The 22882-nt window shown below is 42.4% G+C and overlaps 1 long non-coding RNA gene across 1 annotated transcript in view; it reads right to left on the minus strand.

The window, feature by feature from the left end:
- Positions 1-794: 794 nt before the first annotated feature.
- Positions 795-22882, minus strand: part of LOC134165611 (uncharacterized) — a 78840-nt gene continuing 56752 nt past the window's right edge. The window contains exon 2 of the long non-coding RNA XR_009965589.1: positions 795-1078. This is a non-coding gene — a long non-coding RNA (uncharacterized LOC134165611). The remainder of the gene's footprint in view (positions 1079-22882) is intronic.

The following is a 22882-nucleotide window of genomic DNA, read 5'->3' on the forward strand; positions in this document are numbered from 1 at the left end:
CTAACTATGATAAGCAAAGGTTTTTGGATGAAGCATCACAGAGCCTCGTGTAACTTCCCTGAGACAAGTGTAAATGATCCAGGCAATAACTTTTCTGTCTTAAACGCCTTGTTAAATGTCTGAGCAGCCCTATTCAAAATCATGCAGAGGAAAGCGTTGCCTCTCTTTTTATAGTCACCAGTGACAAATTTCTTCTGAAGAAGCAGAATAGCAATTCTTGCTGATGTGGAATAATGATTTTCTCAAATCGGCTGAAAAGAGAGTGACAACATGTAAAGTCTCACAATTTACAGAGTAATTTCCAGTGCTGCATTTTGGAACAAGAAGCTTCTAGGATACCCGTTTTGCTAAAAGGAAACAAGCACCTATGCCTGTTGTGCTCATCCTGTTCAGCACTTGTCACTGAAAAAGCCAACACCAGGGTTTTCACATCTAAAACGCAGATGGTTGGAAGGATGCCTCACTGGCATGCATTGTTGCTACAGGTATGTTCACACACACATTCCTGAAGGGAGAAAGATCTCATAGGCAACTGCTTTCATCAGTTTCTCTCAAATTATGAAGAGGCGGGTCAGTGCTGATTCAGAGAAAACTCCAGGAACAAACTCACCAACAGTTTCAAGTTGACAAGCAGGAGACACGAGGGATAGCTCCTCCTAACGTGTGTCCCTGTATTGCCATGCAGGCCATTCTTATATGGTCACTGGGAATACATACATATTTATGAGGCTACACATAAATTCCATCATTTTCCAGAAAGTTTCCCACATGCATACACAAATGTGATGGGGGTCTTTAAGGGTCGTTTACTTCTCCCAACAATCTTCATCACTTCTGGCAGTCTTTGAAGCACCAGCTTAATTAACATTACAGACATAGCAATCATCCTGTCCTTCTACTTATCAGTTAGTTTAACTGTGCCCATCCTGGACATCCCTAGTCCCAGATACTCCCCATCCCCAGGTCCTGTTTTTCTATTTTGTTTTTCATGCACTTTTTGTACTAAGGTCCTAAGGACCTAAAACTATGTCAGCTACCTTCAAGCACCGCAGTTATTTTCCATTACAAAGCCATCAAACTTAAAGTTACTTAGAACTGATTACATCGTGCTTTTGTGCCTCCTTGTCTCAGTGCCCAGGACTAAGGTTTCCCTTACTAACAAATGGACTTGCTCAGTGCTTTTAGGGCTACTTCCTTCAAAATATCCTCAAGTGCTGGCCTTCAGCTCTCACGTGTGCACCAAGATATTTCTTGTCAGTACAACAGGGAAGAGAGGTGAAAGATACAGGCCTTTGACCACAAAATATTCCCACGGATACACCAAGACCCAAAGCCCCAGCATATTTTCATACTGGTAAGTCTTCAGCATCCGTCTTTGGTGACTCTTCCTCTTCAAACACTGAGGGGGTTAAATCTCTCAGGAAGCTAAATTAAAGCCTCTTGAAACCAAGCCTTCACTATTGAGCATGGTGGTGACTGAGGGATGTGAATCACTCCTCTGGCCCCAGGACTGCCTATGTGACACCTTCTGTCCTGCTCACGCCCCTGCTTTCACAAGGCTCCTCCTACTCTTCTTTCCTCCTCCTCCCTCAGACTTGCCCTCCATGAAGTTATCCTCCTTCCCATCAGAAAACAAACTGTTCCGGTTCATGCTCTCACTCATTACTTTGTGTTACTGATTCGTTTTAGGGGGTCATTACTACCTCTTAATTTTACAACCATACTGGTTAGAGAAGCTAGATGCAAAAACAGGTCACTTACATTATAAAACTGTAGCATTTTAGGAATTGTTTCAAACCAAAGTCCATTTGGCCAAACACGTTTAGGTAAGATAAACTAATTTTGCCTAACATTTTCTAGGCAGGATTTCCATAAGAGCAACAGTATGAGATACTCAGGGTGCCAAGATCTGATGAATGACCAAAATAAGGGTGACTTAGAAATTACCTTTTCCACAGATGAAAGAAATTAATCAAATTGGACTTATCTCAAAAAACAAGCTCCTATTGGACACGTAACAAAAGCAAGGCTCTCCATATGAAGACAGTAACTGTCCTTGGTAGCCATGGAGTTTACCTGAATGAAATTTTAGGGAAAAAAGACTTTAAAGAATATGCATACGCTTATATTAAAATGATCTAGATCAGCTCCAGGCACCCATGACCTCTGGTGGAAGCTTTCATCTCCACGAACCTAGCTGGGGGAAACTGTCTCCCAAAATAATCTTCCTTTATAACTCTCTATGGTTATGTATTTTACCCAAGCCCAGCCCCACTCCTGCCACATTCCTGATGCTCCCAGCCCCAGGAAGCGCTGGGGAAAGGCACCAGCCATACTGGGCCACACTAATGTGTGATGTCTTTTTGGCTGCTCATCTCTCCCTCTGAAGAGATGTAGCCAATGACATTCCACCAAAGCCACATGAAGACTGTGTTTCTACAGCTCATCGCACAAAAGCAGCAGCAGATCCAAAGCCTGGTGAAACAGGAGCACAGGGAGTTTTCCTGCAGACAAAAACTATGGAGTGAGTTCAGGCAGGGTCTCCACTGATATTTTTCCTGTTGGAGATGTGGAAAGAAACTGGCCTCATCCCTCCAGGAGAGGACAGTCCCCAGCAGGGAAAGGAAGCCAGTGACACATCTAAGGAAACCAATAGCAGCTACAGTGAAGCTCTCTAGAGCTGAACTTTGCTGTACACATAAATTTCATGTCCCCAGTCTATGGGGTGGCCAAAGGGTACATACGTAGCATTAACTCCATTGGATGCTGCCCCAGGGTGGCCAAGCCCCCAAACTGGTCTGTCAGCAGCTGTTGATCACTGGTCCCTGGGGAGGCTTTCAGACCAAATGTTACACTAAAAGACAGACATAGAAAAAAATCTATACTTGATGCAAGATGCTTAAATACAAACATTCATCAGTTACAACTCTTATGGCAGCTGAGGATCTAACCCTCTGCATGCAGAAGGGGCAAGTGTAGTCTTAAAACATTTGCAAAGCTCCCAGGCCATGACTGAAAGTTGTAAGTGCCACAACTGATGCAGAAACAACCTGAATCATATTTCACATCTCCTGAAATTTAACCATCATTTCCAGTTAACTGTTCACTAACTGAAGTTTCAGGATATTCTGGGTATATTTCCTCCACTCTTTATTGAATTCAGCATTCTTTTACTTTTTTGCATCATTTAAGATAGAGTTGTTTTTCATGTTTTCATGCAAATTTTATTCAGACAGTCCACAGGTTTTAAGACATACGTTTTCTCAGAAAGATGTGTTTTCAGCTCTTCAATGACTGCCAGGGGGTTTGCCCTGCTGAGCACGTTCCCAGGACGCATGAGGAAAGAGTTAACACAGAGCCACTTGCCAACCTGGAGCACAGGAAATGATGGATCAGTGTCCTAAATCAGCATGCATGATAGCAATCACATAAACAATGTATGAGTGGGATGATAGATTATACCATTTATAGTGTGCGATTCCCCCCTCCCCCACTGAGGGTTAGCAGTAAAATGGACAAAAGTTAAAGCATTGCGTTAGGTCTTCTTAAGGAGAATATTAAAATCTCAGATACAAAGAGTCACAGGTAGTACAGACGCCATTAAGTGTTTTGAACTAAGAAATTATAAGGAAAAAAAGGAACAAAGTTAATTAATATTTCTTCTGGGAAATCTCCTTTTTGTTAAATATCACCATTTGTTAATCACATCCAGGCAATTCCTAGGTTAATGGTACTTTCAATGTAGATTATTTGAAATTTAATTTGGAATTCATTCAAATTCCGTTCTTTTGTACCACTGAAAAGCCTTCATTCTTGAAAGGGCTGATCTTTAGATTAAATGTTTTCCTCTCTGGAGGGAAACCAACAGCCTATACATGCAAGAATGCAGTTAAAATACTGGCAGTGCAAATGGATTTCTCAGATACTTCTCTCTTTTTTTTTCCATATTTCTAGAGTTTCCTTGGAAAATATGCTGTCTGACCTCCTGAGGGAGCAAAGCATCTTCTCCACAAATTTGGTTGGAGAGCTTGGAAGGAAAGCAGCCATTTGCTTCAGCGTCCGTGCTCTGTGGGCTGCTAATTTGAGTTTCTGTAAAATGGAACCAGCTTCAAGTGCCTCAAACAACTCCTGTCAAGCACTGACATTTCAGATAAGGAGAACTTTAGCTCCTATGCTGTCTTTCTCTGTGGCTTCAGCAGGCTGGTTCTTAGCCCTATGTTTTACAATATCACTGCATACTTGCTCTAGCTTTTGTTTTCCATGCCAAGTGGCTAGAATTACTGGGAGGATCTCTGCACCGTGGGGAAGAAGATGGGTTTTTATGAGACAGTTGCAGCTCAGTAGAAGAAATGAAAAAGTGTGATTTTTACAGGTCTCGAGGTGGGGAATGGAGAGTCTCATGAGGGTAATTTAATGAGGCAAAGTCCCCTCAGGTATTTGAAACCCTCAAGAGGCTATTGAAAGAAGGAAATTAATTCCAGAATGTCTTGCCAGTCAGGTTATGGATAACAGGAGTGGGTCTTGCTAAGGGCTATGAGGGAGGGAGGAGCCTGGTGGTGTTCCCAGCTATGTGAAGTGGGCATGGCTGAGTGGTTGGTATCCAGTACGCTCGTTCGCTGCTGAAGCCTGAGAAATATAATGGCCTACAAAGCTACTTCTGTACTGAAGGTCAGGTCTGATGAAGATCAGCCCACTGATGCTCCAGCTCAGCTAAACCAGGGCACTGTTCCTGCCTGGTCCATATCCCCTGGACTATGGGATGAGTGGGGATGCACAGAAATAGTACCAAAACCACAGGTTTCACATTTTTCATCATGGCTCGCTGAAGGACCTCAGTCAATATCTGCAAGCACTGGTGGAAGGAGTCAGCACAAGGACTGACAAAGATCACCCCAGACTCACATTGTCTTTTCTGAGAGATTCTGCTGGTACTGATCAGAGAAAGAAATGCACTCAGAGTCCTACAGCTCTTCACTGTCAGTAATGAAGTCACATCTGCTACCAAGTCCCCCCCATGACAAAAAAAAGCCATCCCAAAGCACCATATCAAGTGCCTTCTCTCAGTTAACGTGAGGGGAACTGACATTTCATCACTTGTGTAATGAGCTTAATAACATCTAATGTTCACTTAATACAGTTCTTGGTGGCTGACCACGAAATAAAGCCAGGTTTATAGGGATTAGCGGCTTTAATGCCAAGGATAAGTGGGTTGAAAGATGGTCACTTTATTTTCCACTGAGTTCATAATTATTGCTATTATCTATACTGCTGGTGCTCTTTCTACAGCAGCATCAGGAAGCCTTTGTTACTTACCAAGCTTCAGCTGACCTCAATTTTCCAAACATTTTTTTCTGTTCATCAGTCTTTGCTATTTTTTTAAGGCAAAAAAATAAACAAACCCGCCCAAAGTAGGATTGTGTTACATGGAGGATGAACACATTCTTCTAATCCTCTAGTTCAGTTTTGAAGAGACAATGTATGCTGTTTCTGTTGTTCCTCCCCTGATCCCATTAGGTTGACCATCAGCTCCAAATGGGATGCTGTGCACTGGCAGCATTTTCAAAGGTGCAGTGTTTGTATATATAAGCAAGGGTTTGATAGAATGTGTCAATGAATGTTGTATGTTTTTTCTCACAATGTATGTTTTTTCTGTTTTAAGCTGCTTGTAAACAAAAGCAATTTGAAAGGCAGTTTGCTTCTGCAGCTGGGATCATTTCATTGACTCTTTGGCATTGCAACCAACACTGGTTTTCCAGGATGGGTCTTAATACCTCATGCAATACCAACCACCAAGCTGCCATGGCACCACTTTTTACAAAATATTGCTGTGCAACCTTTACTAATGAACAGAAGCAGCCAGATTCCTCCCAGCTCCGAGGAAGGAAATTTTTCTCTACATCTGATGTCTTTCACTTCTGCTCTTAGTTATAAATATTCTAGTGCATGAGTTCAGATGAATAATGCTCATACTACAAATAACTAAAGCTGAGGAGTGCTGTATTTAAAGGTGAAGAATTATTTATTTCGGAATAGAAGGCACTTTCTTTTTATGCAGCATCTTTCAAATGTGAGCGAAGTCTTCTATGAAAGAATTGAAGTGATGGGGTTGTGGTTTATTTTTAAACCTAGAAACTCAGGTACAGACTTCTACCCAGGCTAGGTTTCAAGACAACATTAAATACGTGGGGAAAAAAAGGGAGGTAAGGATCCCTGTAACTATGAACATAAATACATATCGTGTCAGCAAAACCTTTCTAATTGATCATTGTTTTCAAGCAACCTCAGTGACACTGGGGATTTTTTGTCTTCTATGCATTTCCAGCATTAAGAAACTTCTGTGATTGCATAGCTCAAATCCACACAGGCAATCTGATATTTTATTGTTCCTCTTTTGTGAGGCTGTGGTTAGTAATGACTTAAGTAATGCTTCATAATCCATTTGTAGTCTACTATGCCCTTGAAGACAACAGATAGGTTTGAGTCTTTTCTTTACAAAAGAACACATCAATTAATCTCTTCTTGGCAGAGTTGCACTGATTTAAACTCAAGAATAAGGAATTCAATAAACATAGGGAGGACTGGTTTTGAGGAACGGAACACTTGCAGGCACCTTTTAATTTTGAGAGTGCTGAAGTAAAAAGAAAAGCTAGATTTTGGGTTTATTCTCCCACAAAATAATTTTGAGAAGTATGCTAAGGAAGTTATGAGATGCATCGATGATAAACATCTCTGACATACAGAGGGATTTATTCATTATGGACAGTATGACATAGAAACCCACAAACCGATAGGATTATCACACAGATCTTGCCCATGGCCATATTCAGGATTGCCTTGTTACTGCAACTATTTAGCAGGAGCCTTTCCAACCCACCTTTTAAATTCCTCCCTGCCAAACCGCTGCAGGCCAAAACCAGTCATTTTGCATTTGGCTGCTACCTGTTACCATTCCTTTCTTTCCCAGATAGTAATGCCTTAACCCCTGTGGTGCCTGCTCTATTTTTTTTCTTTGTTGTTCGCATTAAAATGGGTCATATTCAAAACTTCTGCGTTGTTGAATGGGGACCATAACAGTTGAAAAACAAAAACCTTAACACCTTTAAATAGGCTACAACATGAGGGCTGCACCTTTGCTTGCAGTGTTTAACAAGACAAATACCACAGTTTTGCAGTTCCTCATGGAAATTCAAATGTCTTTAAAGGTGCCTTTTTTCTAGGCAAAGATATTGCCCAGTCACCAGCTCCACAAAACAACTAGCTCCTGGAGGCATGCTGTACCTTGGTGCTTCAGCAGAGAGGAGCAGTGCCTTTAAAAGGGAGGCCCATGTGGGAATAGGTCTGGCACTCCAGTAAAGAGCAGGAATAAAAACATCAAACAAGTTCTATCAGGAGAAGGCTGGATGTGTTAATTATAAGCCTACATAAACGTTTAAGATTATGCATGACTGTCAATACACAATGGACCATCCGTGTCATCAGCAGAATGCTTGGACACCTATCGAGCATAGAAACTCACTTGTGTTTTCAGCTTGTGCAATAAGATATTTGTTCATTTTAAGTCAATATAAACCCTATCTAGCCCTCCTTAGGTTTGTCAGTCCCCAGATGACTTTCCTCACCCTGCAACCCCACTGCAATAGTGTGGATCATCATTGTAATGGCTTTGAAAGAAACCCCAACAAGTCCAAAGACTTCTTCATTTGAAGTGCCATGGGCAAGCAATGTCTTACCAGTGCATCCTGTCACTGGCAGCTTTGTCTGTCTCCTGAAAAATTAGCTCCAGAGCTGCAGCCCAGCTCACTGTCTACCCTGTGTTCCCCTGCAAAAAGGTAGGGCTTGTTGTCCAAGAGAGAACAGGTTGGCATGTAATATAGGTTCAGATTTTGCTCAACAGCACTTATGTTAAATGCTCTAGAGAGTACATTTGCAACACTAAATCTCTGATTACATTAAACCTGCGTATCATGCATCTGTCGATTTAAGTAGTATTTTCCAGTTCATTTGGGTGAGCACGAAGGATGAGTTACCCCAAACTTTAGAGAGTGTTAGGTCATGAATAGGTACAAAACTTTTCAATCTGTGAATTAAAACTAAAGCTTCTTTTCTGTTTGAATACATCAGCACTTTCTTCCTGTTACCACCTAAACCACTGGGCTTCAATCTTAACAGTTTTCTCACAAAGAACTGCCCAGCACCTCTGGCTGGATGTTTGTCCTTTCCACCACTTGTTTTGGCTGAAGAAAACCCTAACACCCTTTACTTTATATCAAGCAGCTATTTCCAAAGCGGCTCAGAGCCTTGGCTCATCTCCTGTTGTCCCCCTTTTCCTATCATTGAGGATATTCATGCAACAGTGGTATAATCCTTCCTCTGAAAAAAGCTACTAGACTGTGCAAATGGACATACAAATACTCTCTCTAAACCAGTTATGTTGGACACATCATTTCCTAACTGCATCTCTCAAATGCTGGTACTCCAAGCACTGGAAAACATTTAGCTGCATGCCTTTCTCCACAGTAAGACCTTTATGTGTTTGTTCTGATATATGTAACTTCTACTCCCTATTTGGTGAAAATGTTTGCATAATTTAAAAACAAACAAAAAAGCTCTACTGACAAGATGGCAAACCTACTCTTTGGGTTTCCTCACTTCTGCAGTGGGTCACAGTACTGTACTTAACTACCTCTCAACTATTTTACTTTTTCTAAGCAGCTTAAGTCATGATGCTTCCCTATGCTTGAGCAAACATCCCTTAATTCTTCCTCAGGTTTGTTTGTCCTTTTTCCTGAAGGGCACGCACTACCCTGGACTAGATGGGTCTTTTGTTGCAAGTGCTCACTGCCCACAACAAATTCTCCAAGCTGGCAGCACTGCCGTCCTCTGCTCAGTGTTACGTACATGCATCCCTCATGCCCTGCATGCAACCACTACTTTGTGACACACAGTGTAATCAAATCTTACTTTAAAAAGCATACATATTAGTGTCTGCAGTGAATTAGTTTTTGACTATGTAAAACCTATGTTCAAAACATCCCTTCTGTATACCACGCCCTTGAAAAAACTTCATTAACATCAAGATATAAAGCCATACTTTTTACATGCATACATAAATGTAGCACATATTTAGATAATAATATCTCATTTAACTTATTTCCCCTCCTGAACACCCACCCCCCCCCCCCCTTGGTTTCTGAAGCAGAATAAATAGCATCAACTTGTCAATATATGATACAACAGCAACTCCTCTCACAAATACTTTTTATTCTTAGTGCTGCGAAATAATTTCAGTCTGGACACTATAAAAAATATTTGTAGTTCAAAGTAATTGATCATGCTTTTTTTCCAGATTCAGTACCTTTGAACGTGACTATGTGACAACATGTTGTTGAAAGCTTTACACGGCTAACAACTCTACTGCTTATTTATTATTATTACTTCAATGTCTTACACATTGAAACAGAGACTGTCACTAGCACGTTTGCCTTCATACAAAGGAAGTGATCTTAATAGAGTCATAGAGTCTTTTAGGTTGGAAAACAACGTTAGACCATCAAGTCCACCACCAAACCATGCCCCTGAACACATCTACACATCTGTTAAATACCTCCGGGGATGGTGACTCCATCACTTTCCTGGGTAGCCTGTTCCAGTGCTTGACAACCTTTTTAGTGAAGAAATATTTCCTAACAAGCAATCTAAACCTCACCTGATGCAACCAGAGTCTGTTTCCTCTCATCCTATTGCATGTTACTTTGGAGAAGATTAATACTCACCTCATTATCACCTCGTTTCAGAAAATGACTGTGGTTACATAAAGCTTAGTATTTTAACATTACCCTAAAAATAAGCTGCTGATTTACCACTATTTAAGCACACACATTTCAAAGCATTGAGACCAAGATCAATAAGGGCCTACAGTGCAAGCTTCAGATGCTCTCACTAGCCTTCATGCTGCTGATGGGATGTGGCAAGTAGTCCATACAATGCTGAAGTACCTCAGCAATAAACACTATGAGCCTAGGCTCTGAGCTACACTGCTCATGCCCTTGCTTCATTTACATGCAGCTACTAAGGTTTGCCTTTACATCTTCTCATGTTCGCTTGATCCCAATTATAACAAATTTTAACACAAACTTAAACAATATGGTTCAGACAAGTGAACCACATTGAAAAACAATGCAATCCAGAACTGGATGCTTAATGTTAAGCCAAGAACACACAATTTGAATAATGAAATATTTTAAAGGCAGGATTAAATTTTTATTGTATTTTTTATTCTCGCTGCTTAATCACACCCAAATGGAAAGCATTGTGCTTATTGAAACTACAGAACACGTATTTCAGACCAGCCTGTACATAAACACAACTGAGTGTAAGGTGAGCAGGTTATTTCAAACTCTTTTTTTTTAAAGCCTTTTACGAGACAAGTACCCACCTGCTGGCTTTAGCCTGTTTTCTCTTCTGTTCCAAGAGTCATCCAGAATGAGGGCAGCTCTCCTTGACCACCAAGCTTTGCACTTTTCCTTGCCTTTCAGTTCTGATGGCTGGCTGCAAATATGTCAGGGTGGAAATCAAAGTTGTCAACATCTATACACTTCCTCAAACGGTCACTTAGGATGCTGCTGTTTGAAACCTTTACCTTGGAGGACTTGTGAGCCTACTTCCTCCTTTAGGACTTCATTGGTATCGATTGTGTTCTGTGCAAGGCTTAAACACAGCTCTGCTTTCCTGTCAGGGCTCTGTTGTGTCTCCTGTTTCTCTCCAAAGAAAATAGTTAATTACAGTTTGCCAACAGTAGCTGTTTGAGTACTGCAGGTCCTCACTGGTTTAACCATATTTGAAATAGTGAATTTATAGGGTATGATAAAAACCATGAGAATCCACAGTTTTAAGTCCACTTTTATTTTCAAATTAATGCACAGCATAAATTAAAAGGGTGCATTAGGTAACTACAATACTTTATGCACTTTATGTTTCAGGTACTTACTAAAGTATCTCAAGAGGCACAGGCTCCTTTCACACAGTAATTATACATAAGGCTCACAAATTAGTTTGGTCAATGTACAGCCTGGCAGTTTAAGTTTAACATCTTGGAAAGTGCTTACCAGATCACGATCACATGGATATCAAAGTCCACAGCAGAACCTAAATCTTCCTTCTCTAGCAAAATGCATGACCTCTTCCACCCACCACCCTCTGCCTTTTCCTCTCCCCAGCTGTACCTTCTTTTTCCTCCCTGTCCCTCAAGCCATACCTGCAGAACACAGTATGCTACATAGCAGTGCCACAAATATTCTCCAGCATATTTGCTCTTCAAGGGAAGAGCTACAAGAGTTTGCCATTAACAAGTGTGAAATGCATCTTCTCTCCAAGGCTTGCTCTATATTATCAGCTTCTTGCCTTACTGGCTATGTGGGGGATACAGCAATGTAATTCCCTGAAGAATAAACATAAGTGACCTTTAAAAGGAGTCAGCCCACCAAGCAGATATTCCTTATAATCTGAAGCCTTCATACCTACTTGACATTACTCAGCAAGGGGAAAACACCAAGAATTCCTTTTACCCTCAACTGCAGCAAATCCTCACCTCTATATTTCTGCCCTGACAAGGTCCTTCCTTTCTACAGGGAAGTGTGATTTGCTATGCCCTGACACAACTCTTCCCAGATCAGCACAGCTAATTTCCCCTCATGAATCGGCAAGAGGGCAAGAAGCAAATTTCACCAGCACTAGTATGGCTTAGTTAAGACCTGCAGTCATGCTGGGGGTATTTTGCCAGTCTGTTACATCACTGCACTAAGAAAGCCTTATGCAAAAGAAATCTTTGAGCTCCAGTTTCTTCCCCTCTCAGGCCCAACCATGGCTGAAGAGCAAAATCCACTACTTGCAAGAGATTAAAAGTCACGAAGGAAAGTGAGCATTCCTCTGCATTAAACACACATTTAATCCTGTACTTACTACTTATGAAGGTGAAAGAACATACTTCTTCTGATGGGATTAAATTTATTTTTTAAACACTCAAGCCTCAACTCAATTAACATACTTGAGTCAGAGGTGATCACTATGTGATTAGATTACATTTATTCAGTTTAATATTGATCTTCTGTAACTCCTCTCTCTCTGATCTATAAATGAAAGTATTCCTGTGACAATAAGCTGCAGTGGAAGAAACTGTGGGACGGTGAAAAGACAGAAGGAAAGGTAAAATAATTTCCTGGCTATAGTTACAAAAATAATCACAGTTGAGGTTGGAAGGGATCTCCAGAGATCATCTGGTCCAAACCCCTTCCAGTTGCCCAGCACCATGTCCACATGGCTTTTGAGTATCTTCAAGGATGGAGACCCCACAACCTCTCTGGGCAACCTGTGCCAGTGCCTGGTTAACCTCACGGTGAAAAAGTGTTTCTTGATGTTCAGATAGAGCCTTCTGTGTTTCAGTTTGTGAAAGAAGAAACTAAAGGATGAGAGCTGATTGTTGTATCTATGCGCATTTCCACAAACTAAGACTATCCTTTCTCTGCCTCTTCCAATGAAGCAGCACCTGAAGAAACTGTTACAGTCAGTAACAATTTTGGGACATAACAATGGGAGCTGGGAGTCCGCATGGCAAAAGTGACAGCACTTGCTGCAACTGAGCTTATAGCCCACATACGAATTAAGGCACCACCATGTCACCCAGCTGTCAAAATGCAGACTATTAAACAGTTTCTGCTTGCCACAGGACTGCTCATACAACTCAGATATGCTGTTGCTATCAGATGAGTCTCCGATACCGTTAATGATGTTCCCACAGCTCCTACAAGATACTACAAAACACATCAAGGATTACAAGCAAGTCAACATTCAGTATTGAAACTTTTATTAAAAGCAGAAATGCATCATTTTACTACAGCTGAAAAACGTTCATGGGAGCGCTACAAGAGACCAAGTGATCGTGAAAGAGCATAGTTTCCAGAAATTAAAAAGGTAAGAACCATCAGGCAGGGTAAAAAACACCAATGCACAAGAAGGCAGTACTGCCTCACCGCCCAGCTGAACTCAGAATAAGGCAACAATAATTCATCAATAGCCTAATGCTGTTTTTCCATAAAGTTCAGGACTTTATATGCTCATACCAGAAAATTTATATACATATATAATTGAGCAAGTAATTACTTCTGTGTTGGTTATATGAAGCCAAGTTTCAGCTCTTTTGTTCTACAGTTAATTAAGATGACGTTTCAGTACAATACCTCTAATATCTTAAATATAGGCTCATCTGCACCAAGCTATCTTCAGTAACATTAGCACAGTATTCCAAAGAAATAAAACCTGGTTAATTATCAAAGATTATTTCCAGAGCACAGCAAGCACAATGGGCACATGTTTGAATTCCTAGCTGTCTGTTACACAAAGCAAGAAAATAGCCTTATTTGAATGGCATCTGCCCAGTTTTTGCAACTTCCACTTCCTTTCCAAAATAAAACAGAAAATAAACTTCCAAAATAAAACAGAAAATAAACTTGCTTAGCAGTTCCAGTTTCCACTCGCAAGAATTCACTTAGCTCAATGCCCTGTTTCTACCAGGACCAGCTTTTCCTTCTCTGGCTTCAATTACAAGACAAATCCCCCACCGCACAATGCCACCAACCCACTTCAGCTACTGCGACTCCGCTCCTCATCCTGATGCTGACAGGCATACATGGCCTTGTACTGGTAACTTAGGCATCCCACAAAGCATTTTATACTGGTGACCCCAAATTCAGAGAAAAGACCACCACAACTTCCAGAAGTCCAAAACACAAGACTCCAGAAGCCACTGCTCTGGATGGGCTCGCAGGGCACTTGACTCTACATGGATCCAGAGAAGCTTCTTGAACTCAGCTGCCCAGGCAGCAGATAAATATAAATATCCCAGGGTTTTCTGGAGTCAGCTCATGACTTCCAATACTTTATTTGTATTTCACTGGACTCTATGGTCTATTTATAAATTGTTTAATCATACAGTTGCTAGAAGTCAGCAAGTCTACTTCTGTTTCTAGTAAAACAGTACAAGTTAATTCCATGAAAACACATGTGAAAAGCTTGTCCTGTTCATCTCTTTTAACAGGATTTTTAGATTACAGGTACAAGAGTTAGATATTTGCTTAAAACTTTACTGGCTCAGTATCAGATCTCTGGAAGCTAAAGTAAGCACATTCCTCAACTCTATCATGTCCAATGGCACCCTGAGACTAACCAGCTATGGGCTGTGCAGCTTGCCTTTGTATTTCCTGTGCTCTTAATTATTTTCCCATCACAAGGCAAACTAAAGTGGTCACCATTTAACATGCACACTGCCTCATCATCACTCGCAGCAGTGTGAAGACATACCTAAATCTTAAGGATATCCCAAACTAGAAAATACAAAAATGCATAAACACCTCTTATACTTCTAAAAGGTCTCTTTTCAGATTCCGAATTCAAATTTCAGCACCTATGTACAGAGTTCTAGCATGTACATACATGCAGGGAGCCTGGGCCATGCTCAGATCCGTTCAGTCGAAACCTTCGGAGTACTTGACAGCAAAACTCCTTTCCTATTCTTTGACTTGCAGAACAATAAACAGGTTGGTATTATTTCCTTTGCTTCTGCCCCTTCAAATAACAGACTTGTACTACTTTGGAAATTTGTATAATTTACTCAGCATGCTCATTTGCCACTCTTTCAGTGAGGAAACAACTGTAATTGGAATAGACACTCTCAGGCATCAAAAAAGCACCAAAAACCAAATCAGCAGTTAGGCAGTGTGTCACTGCAGACACACGTCTAACAGGGAAACAGAACACGCCAAGAAGCCATTGGAAAATAAGTTGTAGCAATGCAGTTATACAGTTTGGCATTCAGACTCTATGTTAAATAGTACCACCAGGCCCTTTTCCATTTCCAATTCCTGTATCATCTTAATCAAACACTGCTCTTAAAAGGTTACCCAAAATTCTTCATCTCCCATTCTAGGGCCCAAGAACTACTACATACCTCAAGCTTGCTTCAGAAGAGCAAGAAAGGTCCAAGGGACTATCAGATGACACACGTTTCAGTGCAAGAATAAAGCACAAAATCAGAAACACTGAGCTCTTTTCTAGTCTCACCTGAGGGCCACATGATTTCCTGTATCAAAGCAGAAGTGCCACCAAAAGGTCGCTATTCAAGTATTACTTGTAGGACAGGAAGTACAACATGCTGCAAACATGTGGCAAGGTCAAGTGAGGGCTACCAGGAAGCCAAGTACCACTCACCTTGCCTTCACAACTGGTAAGCTTGACCACTGGAGAACTAAAGCAGGCAGAAAACTGGCTCCAGCTGAAAAGTGTTAAGAGAAAGCTAAGGAACTCCTCATTCCCACCACAGCTAGACTCAGGTTTGCTATCTGCCATCACATCCAGCCCAACTCAAGTGACTACAGGATCCTGCCCCCCTATTTTAGGCTGAATTTATACTGAAATAAGGTAACACACAAACATGTTAGCCTTGCCCTGAAAGCGTAAACATATGCTCCAGTGTGTGGGTTTCCAGAACTGTAAGAATCTACAGAGTTTTAACCATCAAATCTGAGCATCTAAGAAGCCTTTATAATACTGCCTCCCTATCCCACCCCCTCAAAAAAAGGCTATTTAGTACAAAAATTGGAAACTACAATTTGCATTACACATCCTGCTAGGCAGGAACCACCCCTAAACTAAATACAGTGGCACTTTAGCCCTGACAGTACAAGGTGTTTCCCTATAACTACACTGATTAAACTGTTGCAGACACCAGACTTCCAAGTCCTTTTTAGCAGACATCATACTGTACAACGTAAAGCAGCAGGCAATTGGCCAAAAATGGTTAGCGAAAAGGATTCCTTAAACCTCCAGCATCCAAATATAGCCCTAGCTGGTCACATGGGCTGCCATACAGTAAGTGCTCCTCACTTTACCTACCCTTTGATTAAACAGTTTGAGCTAAAAAGCATGTACTTAGAATAGCATTTCAGTTTCCAGCCCAATTCCATGAACTGTATAATCTTGCTGTACCTTCCACATTCAGACTGGCAGAAAGGAAAAGTTGATTTAAGTTTCTAGTGAGCCCAAAGGGGATCATTAGCTACAAAAAGCTAACGGAACACAATACCTACATGATGTGTAACATATATGTGTATACATATAAATATAAAAGCAGCGTATCTGCTATAAAATGAAGCTGCCATGAAAGGCTCACTTGCTAACAAACTCCACTGCACATTCTGATTCTTGAGTGCACCTCCATGCCTTACTCCACCTGACCTCTAGCAACTCCTGGTTTTCACATTACTTTCCTTCTGATGAAAGCCGATCAGCTGACTATGTTCACTCCGTAAGAACTCCATAGTTTAGCTTACACATTAAGAAACACCACAAAAATCCCAGAGAGCACTATGCTGGCTATTGTGCTGATGCCAGATTCCAAGTTACACACACACACAAAAAAGTTGGGTTTAGCCCTTCCTTTCTCAGTCCTTAAAGCCACTCATTACATCACAGAATGATCTGGGTTGGAAGAGACCTTAAACACCATACACCTCCAACCTCCCTGCCATGGACAGGGACACCTTCCACTAGATGACGTTGCTCAAAGCCCAGTCCAGCTTGTCCATGTTGAGTAGGGTGCAGGCAACAATTAAGGTTATACAATAAAGCCCTGCAACTGCACTTATACATACAGGTGTCACTTCTCCTTCCAAAGCCTCCGCTTGCATCAGTAAGGCCAAGGCCCTGTAGTAATCACAAACCTTGTGATTTGTGAAGATGAAGAGGTGTGAGTTTAAGTCATACCTATTACTCAATAGAGGCTAGGGGTCTGGGGGTCCTGATAACAGCTCAATGCCACAAGGCCCAAACATTGCATTAGTACACTTACTGGACTGTGTTACAGTGCTCTACAGCACAGCTTTCTGCTTAAGAGCACGAAGTCTTTTATCCAGCTCCAGCCCCTAGTTAAGCTACTACTCTGTTACACACTTAAGCCAAAGCACAGCCAGGAGCAGCGCTGAGCACATTCACATACCCACCGCTGATTCAGTTGCACCGAGCACCAGTTAGTTTCACATTTATGCCGACAGCCAGGCCGGCCTGGCTGCACCGACATAACCCCGGGTACCCAGATGTTGCGCTATTTATACCCTGGAAAAGAAAAGAAGAAAACCCAGAAACAACCCCAACAGAACTTCATAGCGGGAGGCCACGACAGCAAAGCCTTTATTCCGAGGGTGCAGAGCCCGGGCCCGCCGTCCCGTGACGTGTCCACCTGAGGCTCCCGGGGCCGCAGCCACCGGAGACAAAGTTCTGTAGTGCACTGACTGCTATCGTACACAGAGTCGGAGTGTCACAGAACTTTGCTTCCGGAGGCTCCAATCCTCCTCCGGTACCGGCACCGCTATGGCCGTCTGCCAGCACAAGTTTCCCTTGCCTGGGAAGGGAAGGCGCACACGATTAAGAGGTGGGGGAAGGAGTCCCCCTGGTCCTCCTCCGCGGCTCGGCGGAACACCCGCTGCCCGCGGAAGCGGTGGAAGGAGATGGAGGGATTTCTGCTTCCAAAAGCCGCCGGACCGGAGCTAACGGGCCGCCCCAAGCGAGTCGCGGCCGAGCGGCTGGCCGGAATGCTGCCCATAGGCACCAGCGGGCGCCGCCGCCTCCCGCTGTCAGCCCCACCGCCGCGGCCCTGAGGCGGCCCCGGCCGCGTCCGGCATCCCCCCGCCGCCCCTCACCGAAGGGACGCGAACGGCGGCGCTCGCCGCCCCTCCAGCCCTCCCTTTTAGAACCCGCCGCCACCGAGCGCAACAGGTCCGGCGCGGCGCGGTGCAGTCCGGTCCGGTCCGGTCGGGTCCAGCCCGGCGCCCCCCGCGGGGGCCTGGTCCAGCGGCGGAGGCAGCGGTGGCCGTGGCGGCGGCCGGTCGCGCGCCCCACCGCGCCGCTCCATCTTGACTTTTGCCGACGTGGAAATTTTGGGTTCGGGGACGAGCCGCGCTCTTATTGGCCGGCGGCGGGCGGGGTCGGAGGTCACGGCTGCTGCCGCCGCTCCGCGCCAAGCCGCCTCTCTCGCAAGGCGGCCCCGCCCCGCCGCCCGGCACGCCCGCACAAGGGGCGGGGCCAGTGCCGCGCCGGGGGGACCCGGTGGTTGCTGCGCGGCGGCGGCGGCGCTGAGGGGGCAGCGGTCGGGATGCGGTGCGCTGGTGGCTGCAGCCTGCCGCGCTGGGGTGAGCCTCGTTACCGCCTCCGCTGGGGAGGGCGGAGGCTCGCAGGCCGGTTCCTGCCCTCGCCCGGAGGTGCGGAGCCCCCGGTACCCGGCGCCACCTGTGCGCTCCCGGCGCGGCCCCTGCGGAGGAGTAACTGGGTATAACGAGAGGTGGAGGTGGTGCCTCGGAGCTGCGGGGAGCGGCCGCTTGCCGCGGTGCTCCGCTCCCCATAGTGCTGCAGGGTGCCCGGCTTCCACCTGGGCTGTGGGGGGGGTGTGAGCAGGAGGAGGTCTCGGTGTTTGTGGGGCACGCTTCGGGTTTGGAGGGCTTTGAAGAGAACGCAATAGCTCTTGCCGAAAAGGGTGTGCTGCTTCTCCCTGAAAGGAAAACTGAGGGGGATCTGTTGACCCCAAAGGGTTTTCTGCTCTCTGCTCAAGGTGTGAAGACTTTGCTAGTTCTGTGTGGATCTCAAAGTATGTTACAGTGCAAAACCGGCTAAATAAGGGTTTAAGAATAATTCTTGCAGTTGTTTTTAATCTCTTACATCAAATTAAAGTCGTTAAAGTTAAACCTATTGCTTAGCTGTTCACTGGGCTCACGATAAACTGCAAACCAAGTCTGTGGCTGGAAGAGCTGGTCCAGGTTTCTGTTTGCAGTCATGAAGGCCTTGGCCATAAAAATGCTCTTGGATGTGGTGCACCTGAGTAGTCCCAGAGGAACCATTCATTCACCTGGCTGAGCTGTCTGTGTGTTCACAGCAGGAGGCACATGCCTTGTCCCATGATGGCATCACCGCCCAGAGGAACACCAGTGCTCGCACGGTCCTTGTCATACAATCATAAAGTGGTTTTGGTTGGAAGGGACCTTAAAGGTCATCTGGTTCCTGCAGGATCACAGCAATACCTGTTAATCCAAACCTACGGCTGCCATTTCAATATCTGAAAGGGAAATAAACTGGAAAAAATGCTGTGAATTTTATTTTTTTTTTTAGTTTATGTAATTTTTAATTTTTATTTACACCTACTGTGAAACATAGTGTTTGAGGAAGAAACATAGGGTTTTCAGAAGAATCTCTTACCTTTAAATTTTTTCTCCTATTCTTCAGCTGTTCTGACTGCAGAACCAGTGGCAGGTCTTTCCTGAGCCTTTCTGTTCTGTTTATGAAGCATATTCCTCCCTCCCTGTCTGCACCTTCACTGTGCTGCTCAGTCTTCAGCCCTATCCCCTTTTGCTGCAGTGTCCATGTGTAGCAGTTATTTCCATCTTCCAGTTCCCCCTGTATCCTGGCTCCCTCCCTCAGCACACACCCCCTGTGCTAGGCCACGGAGCTGGCCTCAGCTATGCCGCTGCTGCTCGGCTCTGTGTAGGGGAATATTGATTTTACAGTGTGTGTGCTCTGAACAAAAATCGATGTTGCAGTAGATTGAGCTGAGCGTGCAGCAGTGTAATGGAGCCCAGCCTGCTAATGCAACATGCAGGGGTCCTCGTTCAGAGATTGAGGTCAGCCAGAAAATGGAAATGTGTTTTCTGATTTTACTGTCTGTTTCAGATTTAATGTGGGTGTTTATGTTCTTGTGTTTAACAGGGCACACAGTCACTTTAGAGTTATAGCCATCAGAATGTCACATACTGCAGGCAACATACACAAAAAAAGCATGCCTCACACATACAATCAAAATTATTTTGAGCTTAATAACCCCTCTTTTCCCATTATTCATTGTATGTCTATCAGAAAACAGTTGTGAGGAAACATTTTTGTTTCTGCATATAGAAAATCATTTTCTGTTGTTCATTGCAAACTTGGGTTCTGATTATGCAATGACACATGCAGTGCTTTAATGAACTCCAATACAGCGGCATGTATTGAGGAGCATCAAATGAGCATAAGTGAAAAGAATGAGAGAAATAACAAATGTATGACACAAAACCAGAGTAAAAACTCCCATTGATTTTAATGGAGCTGGGATTTCAGCCAGAATGTTCGCCATGATACATTATCTGCTTTTTAAACTGTTGCATCATGCCTTAAAATTTAGCAAAAGTGCTTCTTGAAATGACATGTGAAACCACTGCATTCTCAGGCTCAGAGTCAAGATTAGTGTAAGTTAATCTATTATTCACAGCTCTGGAGAGGCTTGGTATGGCTTTATCTTCACGATTTTAGCTTCTGCTTTTGTCAGAGGCTATTTCTCATCTACTGAAAACTCTGCAGCAGTGAGTTTTTGGACAGAAGAATGAGCATTATGTTTGTGAATGTTACTATACTTTGAGCTGGATAACACACATTTGAGCTGGATAACACACATTTGAGCTGGATAACACACATTTGAGCTGGATAACACACATTTGAGCTGGATAACACACTTTTAGACATGCTACAGGGGCTCTCACGTTCAGACAAAAAGGCAAAGGTATTTATTCATCCATCATTCGCATTATTCGTTGGAGACTTGAATTTGGCAGTGGTGGCTGGAGAGGCACACAGGACTGGAGTGGTAATGTCTTCTCTCAGTTACAGCTCAGGTTTGGGACATGACTCATGCAGAAGGCTTCCAAATGTAAAATACTGCTACCTACAGATGTGCATGGTACTGGGGTTTCTCAAAAGTCACTTGATTTTCTTCAGTCACTGACCACTGATTTCCAATATGCTACTATGTTTCAGTGTTTTGAAGATGTTTTTGTTTTAGTATTATATCAGCTGCTGGGAACCTATGCACTGCCCACTCTTAAAAGCATACCTCAAGATGTGCAGTATGTCCTAATGTATTTTAGGTATGGCTTTTAAAAATAGTACTGTAGTAACATAAAATGTAAACTATATTAAAATATAAATATATATACCTATATAAAATATAACTATATTTATTATAACTATAATAAAATTATGATATAATTTTATATAATTCTCAAATGTTTTTCCCAGTGTAAGTATGATAAACTGTAGTAAAAGTGTTGTTCCAGTTTTAATTATAAGGTAAAACTTGTAGCTGAAGATTAAGGAATAATAATTAGGTTTGCATTTTACTTTAAGAATCCATCTGCTTTGGGAGCACGCTTCCAATTAAGAAGGTGGTTACAATGCAAGATAGGCAAAAGCACATGGTACAGAGGACCAATCTGTGACTTTTTGTGAAGTAAGAATGAGCAATATTACACAGAATGTTATCTTTAACTTAAAAGGTGGAACAGTTTTATGACAGAGTGATAGAACTTACTTGTATGAACAGAAGACTCTGTTTTCCAAGAGTCCTCCTCTGTCACCTTAATGATATAGTAAATTGGGCTGTTTTTTTGTAGTTTTGTTTCTGTTTTCTGTGTGTGTTGGGTTTTGTTTGCTTGATTTTTGGTTTGTTTTGTTTCCATTGTGAAACAATCAGGATATTATAAGAATTACTATTTAAATCTAATTTGAAACTGGAGTTATGCAGGATGGAAAATTAATTATCTCATTAGCTGGAGAACTTTTATGGTATTCACACAATAAGTAAAGGCAGTCATAAGCATCAATCAATATTATAGAACATTTTAAAACAAATATAAACAATTTATGTTATGACAGTTTGTAGCACTGCTTATTGATAAAAGAAAAATTATATGTATGAACTCAGTGGCATATCATTCTAATTCTTAGTTGGTTATTATTTGTGATTGCTCTTGATTAAATATGATTTGTGTTGGTGTAATTCTGTACTTCATTATTATAATAAATGTGCATTAAAACTGCATTATAATACTCTAATTATGAAATTGCCATTAAGTTAAGGTTATGAGCATCATAATGCAGTGTTTTATCAAATTGTTATCTTTTCTAATGCTTAAATTTCCTTGTGTCTTAGAATCATAAAATTAATTGCTAAAGTTAATAAATAATGATAGTCTAAGGAAGCCAGTGGTAAGTCAGAAAAGAATCCATTTTTCCTGAATTCCTACTGACTCTCTGAAAATTAGATAAAGTTGGTAACTCTTTCTGTAATTGCAGAGATAAGTTTTTGATACAATTTTGGTAGAATCTGAAAATGACAAAATAAGATCAAGTGTCAAATGAAAACTTCAAGATGCAAGGACATAATATAACAAACTTTTATTCAGGTCCAGTGGAAATCTTTTTACTGACTTGAATAAAACTTTAATCAATTCATAAAATGTTCTGGAATTGTGTATGAATAGCTCCGTTAGTTAAGTAATAATCCTCATAACATCTTCTAGTTTAGAAATTTGCCAAATCAAACCCTAGGTGTCTCGTAAAAAAACCCACAGACATTCAGGAGGACTCCGTAAGTTATAGATCCCAAATGGAGTGACGCTGTCATCTGCATTTGTAAGAAGATATGAATGGATCTGCCAGGCGATCAGTGCTGGGTTAGTGTAAGAGTATCTGCAAAACATTAGTATTTTGGAAAACAATAGAAATTTAAAAATGTCCTTTTGTTGTGCATTAAAATGGAATTAGGACCTTCCTGAAGAAATGCTGAAAAAGGCAAATGAGGCTAATCCCTTTTTCCCTGTCCGAAGCTGTTACGCTTTGCATAGCTGGCCCAAAAAGAGGCTAACATGCTGAATCAATGGGATTTGAACCTGTCTTGCCTGTATCTTCCAGGGAATTCCTGAGCACTCAACAGCCATCTATTTTGAGGAAAAGAAGGGAATTCCCCCTCCCCCCCCCAAAA

This window comes from Pezoporus occidentalis, unplaced genomic scaffold (genome assembly GCF_034315485.1).
Source record: "Pezoporus occidentalis ecotype Australia unplaced genomic scaffold, CSIRO_AGI_Poc_V1 ctg243, whole genome shotgun sequence".
Lineage (NCBI taxonomy): Eukaryota > Metazoa > Chordata > Aves > Psittaciformes > Psittacidae > Pezoporus > Pezoporus occidentalis.